This window comes from Myotis brandtii, unplaced genomic scaffold, assembly GCF_000412655.1.
Source record: "Myotis brandtii unplaced genomic scaffold, ASM41265v1 scaffold668, whole genome shotgun sequence".
In the NCBI taxonomy this organism is placed as follows: Eukaryota; Metazoa; Chordata; class Mammalia; order Chiroptera; family Vespertilionidae; genus Myotis; species Myotis brandtii.
The window spans coordinates 3,902,116-3,910,169 of record NW_005370597.1 but is presented as its reverse complement, the minus strand read 5'-3'; the positions used below and the strand labels follow the sequence as shown (position 1 = coordinate 3,910,169).

The window sequence follows — 8,054 nt, the reverse complement described above, 5'->3', positions numbered from 1 at the left end:
TGGCTTTGTGGGGGAGACTTTGCCTTAAAAGTACAGTTCTCGCTTTCAGACAAACAGGAAGTTCACCTTCTTTGCATCAGATGTCAAGTTCAATTTAATGAATTTGGAGCCCTTTCAACAATTATGAGTTCAGACTTGTGATAGATGCACTGTTGCCATTGTGAGATTATCAAATTCAATCTCTTTGATCCTTTCAGTGGTTTCTATTATATATTTAGTGTATATTTGAAGCCCAAATACTAAAAAGCAAGCAAAAATTTCATGCTGAATTTTCTGAGCAGCGAACATTAAATGAGGAAAAATTCCATTTGAAGCTTTCTATAGTATGCAATTGTTCATTTAACGTAAAAGATGGAAAATCAGATATAAACCAGCATACGATGCATGAGTTAAGCATAAAGGATGCATGAGTTCCTCAAGAAGTTCTAAGAAAAGTGATAACCTAACACTTTTTTGGATGAAGAGAAATTCAGATTAAGAATATAAAATAATTGTAGCAGAAATGTAATGGACTTCCCCACTCTATATCATCCTCAGTCTTTCAGCTCAAATAACTGTTTGGCTCAGCTGGTGTGGCTCAGTGGTTGAGCGTTGACTTATGAACCAGGAGGTCACAGTTTGGTTCCCAGTCAGGGCACATGTCCAGGATGCAGGCTCAGTCCCCAGTGGGGGGCGTACAGGAGGCAACCAACCAATGATTCTCTCTCATCACTGATGTTTCTATCTCTCTATTCCTCTCCTTTCCTCTCTGAAATCAGTAACAATATATTAAAATAAAATAACTATTTGAATGTACTACTACCAGAAGTGTTTTCTGGCTCCAAAATTGCAAGCACATTTTCAAAAACGTAATAGCTCCATTTATTATTACAAAGATTATCAAAGATCTAAATGTCTCACCTTTTTATGGCATAGCCACAATGCAGGTAATCACAATGCAGAAACAACTCTTCCTTTGTGCAGTATTTTTCTTTGTCTTTTTTTATAATATATTTTTATCGATCTCAGAGAGGAAGGACACAGAGATAGAAACATCAATGATGAGAGAGAAACAGTGATTGGCTGCTTCCTGCATGCTCCCCACTGGGGATTGAGCTGGCAACTCTGCATGTGACCTCCTGACTCATAGGTCGATGCTCAACCACTGAACCACACCGGCTGGGCTGTGCAATATTTTTCTTATGAAAAACGTTTGCTTATGAGGCTATTGGGAGTAGAATTTTTTCCAGATGAAACTTCAGAAACAGTAGCAAATTTTTGCAGAAACTCTGTTATTACTTGTTAATGATAAACACACGCCAAAAACAAAAGGACACAAAACACTTTTGGAGATGATGTATGTCTATCTTGATTGTGGTGACGGTTCACAGATGTATGCATATGCCCAAACTTAATCCAATTACACATTAAATATATGCAGTTTGCATATATAAAAAAGAGTTAATTTGAAATTTTTTACTACTTAGTTGGAGATAATACTTTTTAAAAAAATATATTTTATTGATTTTTTTACAGAGAAGAAAGGAGAGGGACAGAGAGCCAGAAACATTGATGAGAGAGATCGATCAGCTGCCTCCTGCACGCCCCCCACTGGGGATGTGCCCGCAACCAGGGCTCACGCCCCCGACCGGAATCAAACCCGGGACCCCTGAGTCTGCAGGCTGACGCTCCATCCACTGAGCCAAACCGGTTCGGCGATAATACAACTTTTGATGAATGTCTGCATAAGGGTACAATGTTCATTCAAAGTTGAAGCAAAGCATGGATAACTATGGAAGGTGTTGCTTGTTCTGCCTACATTCTGCATAATGCTGCTCAATAGTATCTGATTGTGGCGAGCCAGCACAGCCATGGCATACTCAGCCCCAGGGCACCTTATGTGCCGTGCCAGCTCAGCCAGGTTCGGTGAGCCTGAGAGGCGGTGGTGAAGGATTAAGAAAGGACAGACAAGAGAATAAAAGCTGGGTCTGGGTGGGACGCCGTCCTCTCTGATGGAGAGCCTCTTTGATGGAGAGCTAGCGACAGCGCCACGGACTACAAGCTGTGTCTTTATTTTATAGCCAGATTCCACGAGGCAAAGTAAGGGCGTGGTCAAGATGTTTACAACATTCTCGTGGGTTTCGATTCTATTCAACTACATACACCTGAACTCTATCAAGCCCATATTACTCAGACACTTGGGGCCACGTGTTTGGACCATAGGTTCTAGCTTACACTATAGCTGTTGGCTATAATTGTGCTGGGAGGGCTCTGCCCTCCAAGCTAGCACTTGCACGTGTCCATGAGAGGACTGTGCTCTCTCATTAGTCCAAGGCTTGAACCTGTCCAAACACTGTAGCCGCTCTCCACATCTGCTATCTTTTCTCTTGAGACTGAAGTAACTGTCATGAAACTGTTCTCCTACTTCAGCATTTACACTGTTCTAACTGAGCAATGTAAGGATTTTGGTGGTTTTGGTGGTGTTCAGTATTCTTCATTTCCCTCATATTCAAAGGCCATTGACTCTCTTTAACAAATGTCATCGGCTCTGGCCCGGTAGCTCAGTTGGTTAGGGCATCATCCCAATATACCACGATTGCGGGTTCAATCCCGGATCAGGGCACATACAAGAATCAACTATGCCCTGATCAGTGTGGTTCAGTTGGTTGGAGCATCGACCCAGACATTGAAAGGTTGCAGGTTTGATTCCAGGTCAGGGCACATATCCAGGTTGTGGGTTCGATCCCCAGTCAGGGTAGGTAAGGGAGGCAACTGATCGATGTTTCTCTCTCAGGTTGGTGTTTCTCTCTCTCTCTCCCTTTCCCTTCCTCTCTTGCTGAAAAAAAAAAAAATCAACCAATGAATACATAAATAAGTGAAACAAATCAATCTTTCTCTCTTTCCCTCTCTCAAATCAGTAAAAAATGTCATTAAGAGAATCCTCCATTTATATGAAATACTGACATTATACTTTAATTCTAAAGAAAAGGATCCCAAAGTTCTGGTTGACTTTTGAAATACTACATTGGATAAAGTCTACTTATTTCTTGTTCATCTTTCAATATCAATTTAGCAATAAGACCTCACAAAATGAAAGAAAAGCAAACAGTGTTACTGAAGTACTCCATTGCTTAAAGAACTTGTTAAATATGTTAAAGAATTAATGAAAAGTTTATCCCTTTTATTAGCAAAGCTGTTCTTAAGAGGGACATTCTATATAAACAGGAAAATAAATCGCAGGCCAAAGTGGATAATTACTGTACCACTTGCTATGACGCTTTTGAAGTGAATTGCATCCGGTGAAGTTTTGTATTATTTTACCTGGATGTTCCTCAGTACTCTTTCAGCACGGGTCCAGGTGGAATCATCATGTGTAGCACTGAAGACTCAGGGAAAGCCTTGGCAGGAGATTCCAAAGCAGGCGGAGGGCAGCACAGTGAGGGGGCGTGGGGGTGAGGAATGGAGTGTCTCTGGTGGGTCAGAGATAAGGGTTGAATCCCCTGCCCATCATCCACTCCACATGTGGAATTTATCTGAATATAATGTTACAGAAAACCGGAGAAGAAGCAAGCAACGCTTAGAGAGATGGAGTTACATTTATTATTATTATGCGCGGGCCCAGAGGAAAATGTCTCTCAAATTCTGGGCAAAATCACACAGGAAGTTTCCTGTATTTATACTATTTTACCTTTTTTTGTCTCCCAAATATGGGGTTTTTCCGGTTCCCTTTGCAAGTTCTTAAAGGCTTGGCCTGAAGCCAGCACTGATAACTTCGTCTGGAGAAGGTTTATGGCCTCTCTGAAATGGGAGTAGTCTTATTTTCCTTATTATTTAAGCCAGCAAGCATTTACAGAAGCCAGAAATAGCAGGGTTAGCATTTCAAACAGCAGTTTTTATATAAGATGGATGCTTCAGTATTAGAGATCTATTGCTGCTAACCAAATATTGTATAAGTTAGCAGCTTAAAAAAATACAGATTATTTATTTATTTATTTAAAAAAATATATCTTATTGATTTTTTACAGAGAGAAAGGGAGAGGGAGAGTCAGAAACATCGTGAGAGAGAAACATTGATCAGCTGCCTCCTGAACACCTCCTACTGGGGATGTGCCCGCAACCAAGGTACATCCCCTTGATCAGAATCAAACCTGGGACCTTTCAGTCCACAGACCGATGCTCTATCCACTGAGCCAAACCAGTTAGGGCAATACAGATTTTTAAAATCTCATAACTTCTGTGGGTCAGGAATTCAGGAGCAACTAAGCTGAGTGATTTGGGTTCGGTGTTTCTCAGGAGACTTTCCTCAGGATACTGACCAGGCCTGCAGTCATCTCAAGGCCGTGACTGGGGCTGCTGACCCACTGGCTGCCTCCCATGGCTGTAGGGAGATCTCATTTTCTTGCCACATGTGCTTTTTCCACTTTTCTCAGAAAGAAAAGTATTTTCTCAGAAGCCATCCTTTTAATTCCTTGTCAGAACTAAGTTACCTGGCCTCCCCGAGGTGAGAGGCAGGGAGCGTATTAGACTGTCCAGCGTCTACATTGGAAGCAAGGGAGAAGGAAGGCTGTACCTGGCTGTTGGGTTAGTGTCTTCCATGACTACCCTGCCCTGAACCAATCATGGCCAGCGGCATGGAAGCCTCTAATTCAGTGGTTCTCAACCTTCTGGCCCTTTAAATACAGTTCCTCATGTTGTGACCCAACCATAAAATTATTTTCGTTGCTACTTCATAACTGTAATGTTGCTACTGTTATGAATCGTAATGTAAATATCTGATATGCAGGATGGTCTTAGGCGACCCCTGTGAAAGGGTCGTTTGATCGCCAAAGGGGTCGCGACCCACAGGTTGAGAACCGCTGCTCTAATTGGTAGGGCCAGGTTCATCAAACTCACATGAACCCATGAACCAAGCAGGATTTGGGGGGCAAAGGAGCAGGATGTTTGCTCAAAGCAAGGGCGTATTAGAGAGTACAAAAACATCCATCCACACAGCGGTGCAGGAAGTTCTGAGACAGGCTAATAAGCCAGGACGAGGGGAATAGGGACACTGAGACAGAGAGTTAAACAGCCAAGCAGTTAACAGCCATCTAGCAAATCGCAAAATCCTATCTTCTGTAACCAAGGACACTTATGAAAACATCTGTTGATGACTGGATTTTTTTCTGGCTCCTTTTTCCTGCCTAATAATCAGTTATTTCTTTTGTAGTTTTCACCTGGCACACACATGACAGCAGAGTGGAAACAAATCACAAATAAGAGTGTACCAAAATAATCGAAATTGTTTTCATTTTGTAAAAACAAACAAACAAAATGAGTAAATGGTTTACACTTCTCCTTAACCAGAGAATAAATAGCTTAAATCGTGCTTTTCAGGGAGATATATAGCAGAAATCCAATTAGTGCCATTTGCCAGCCACATCCAAGGACAGAAGAAGTTAAGGGAATAAATCTCATTTTGGCACCTCAGCATAAAACGGGTGAATATTCTATTGAGATCCTCCCCTAAACTTTCAGCCTTTAAACCCCCTGAGAAAACAAAGATCCCAGCGTGGGCTCTTCCTCCCAGGAGCATGCCTGTGCCTTTCCCTCCCCCCTCTTCTTCCCCACAGACACGCATCTTCTAAACTCTAAGGGACCCCACAAGGCTTGCAATCAGGGAGCAGTGGGCAGCGGCAGCTCATCCAGGGCTAACCCCCTGAACCTGTCCCCAAAGACCCTTTTCTCTGACTTCTTACAAAGCAGCCCAGCCTGGTCCCTCTCCTGTTGTTTCTTCTATCCTAGGCCCTTCCTTGTTTCACTGTCTCCAGCTTCAATAAATATCCTCTAAAAATCACCCGGACTTGTAATGTGAAATCTTTCCTGCACGAAGTCAAGAAGGTACACACTACAAATCCTCACCTGAGGATATTTTTCCATTGATTTTTAAAGAGAGTGGAAGGAGGGGGAGAGACAGAGAGAAACATCAATGTGAGAGAGACACCCTATTGGTTGCCTCCCACATGTGCCCTGACCGGGGCTGGGGTTTGAGCCTGCAACTGAGGTACATGCCTTTGACCTGCATTGAACTTGGGACCCTTCAGTCCGCAGGCCAATGCTCTTTCCACTGAGCCAAACTGGCCATGCGTGGGCGCGCACGTACAGTGCGATTGAAACTTCGTGGCCCATGTGCAGAAGTCGGTATTTTGTGGAAGAGCCACACTCAAGGGGCCAAAGAGCCGCATGTGGCTCGCGAGCCGCAGTTTGCCGACCACTGGGGCAGGGGGTCAGGGTGGAGAGCATTTCAGGGTTAGAAAATGGGCTGTAAGGAGAGTAAGAGGAAATAAGAGTTAATCACGGCTAGCCATGAATGCCAAGCTATGCTAACATTTCATTTAATACACACAACAGCCACATGAGGTCAGTTTTCTTTAAGTCCCTCTAAACTCCCATGTTCCATCCAGGTAAGAAAATAAGAGCTGGAGAAGTGGAGTCTTTTGCTGGAGTCACTCACCCGAGAAGTGGAGATTGGCTAGACCAGAATTCAAACCCAGGCCTCAGTGTTTTGTCCCCAGGCTGACTCCACAGATTCCAGATTTCCCTACAGACAGGAACATGCCCTATTAAAGTCACATGAAGTCACTCTTCCTGGAAAGATCTGGAAGCAGCTGCTGCATTCCAGCCCATGTTATCTGATGTGTTTGAAGACTAGAGCTGGAACCTCACTGTGAAACATCTGCAATCCTCATGCTGAGATGAGATTTCCGACTGAATTAAAAACAAGCTATACCAAGGCCCTGTCCGGGTAGCTCGGTTGGTTAGAACATCAGCCCTAGATGCCAAGGTTCGATCCCTGGTAAGGGCACATACAAGAATGTATGTCAGGGCATGTACAAGAATCAACCAACGAATGCATAAATAAGTGAAACAACAAATTGTTGTTTCTCTCCCTCCCTCCCTTCCCCTCTCTCTCTCTAAACACACACACACACACACACACACACACACACACACACACACACACACACAACTATACGAACACTGACGCCAAAGAACAAGTCCCTCCAACTGTAAAAGGCCCCACAGCCCTGTCTCTTCAGGGTCTCACCAGGTTAAACCACCTCAGTGAAGCTGGTCTGCAGCAGCAGCTGGGCCCAGGGGAGGGGTCAGCCCAGGGCTGTCCACACAGAGCAGCCACAGAACTGGAGAATGTGGCCACCTAGCTGATTGTGGATGGCACGGGTATATTCCCATGTCTGTAAAATAGCATGTAAGTATATTCAAGGAAAAACAGTTTAGACTGGTGGGGAGACCAGGGACCCCCCTTTTTCTCTACTATGCGTTGGGCTTAAAAAAAAAAAAGCAGAAAAGAACCAATTACATTTAAAACAACATCATTAGGGGGTACCCCCCCAAATGTATACACATACAATTTTTTAAAAAAATATATTTTATTGATTTTTTACAGAGAGGAAGGGAGAGAGATAGAGAGTTAGAAACATCGATGAAAGAGAAACATCGATCAGCTGCCTCCTGCACATCTCCTACTGGGGATGTGCCCGCAACCCAGGTATATGCCCTTGACCGGAATCGAACCTGGGACCTTTCAGTCCGCAGGCCGACGCTCTGTCCACTGAGCCAAACCGGTTTCGGCCACATACAATTTTTATAGCTCAATTGATGTTTCTTTCTTTTTGTATTTAACCCATTGGAATTAATAATTATTCAACATGTGTATACATTTTTGGGGGGACACCCTGTAGTTGTAATATCTAGGTAAGTGACATAAAAAAACAAAACAAACAAAAAACACACACAAAGAAACTGAAGGCAAAGCCGGGCCCAACCCAGGAAACTCTAAGGAATGACTCTGCTCTTCCTCCCCCAACCTCACCGCCCAGCCGCAGCCCCGGGCGTGAACCGCATTCCTGGGAGCCAGCACCTGAGCCTCCAAGTCCCCCCACTCGCGCACAGAGCACGTCTCCGAGCCCCGCCTTCCCGCGCACAGGCCTGCACGAGAAGAGAGGGTGCGTGGCCCCTAAAGGCCAAGAGTCAGCCCTTGAGGTGCGGCCCCACTGAGCCCGCCCTGCAGAGCCGGC

The 8,054-nt window shown here is 44.2% G+C and overlaps 1 long non-coding RNA gene across 1 annotated transcript in view; it reads right to left on the bottom strand.

The window, feature by feature from the left end:
* Positions 1 to 4,192: 4,192 nt before the first annotated feature.
* The window catches only part of LOC106723874, a 4,807-nt gene continuing 945 nt past the window's right edge, over positions 4,193 to 8,054 (bottom strand). The window contains exons 2-3 of the long non-coding RNA XR_001359604.1: positions 6,470 to 6,556; positions 4,193 to 4,515 (exon numbers count right to left, since the gene is read on the bottom strand). This is a non-coding gene — a long non-coding RNA (uncharacterized LOC106723874). The remainder of the gene's footprint in view (positions 4,516 to 6,469; positions 6,557 to 8,054) is intronic.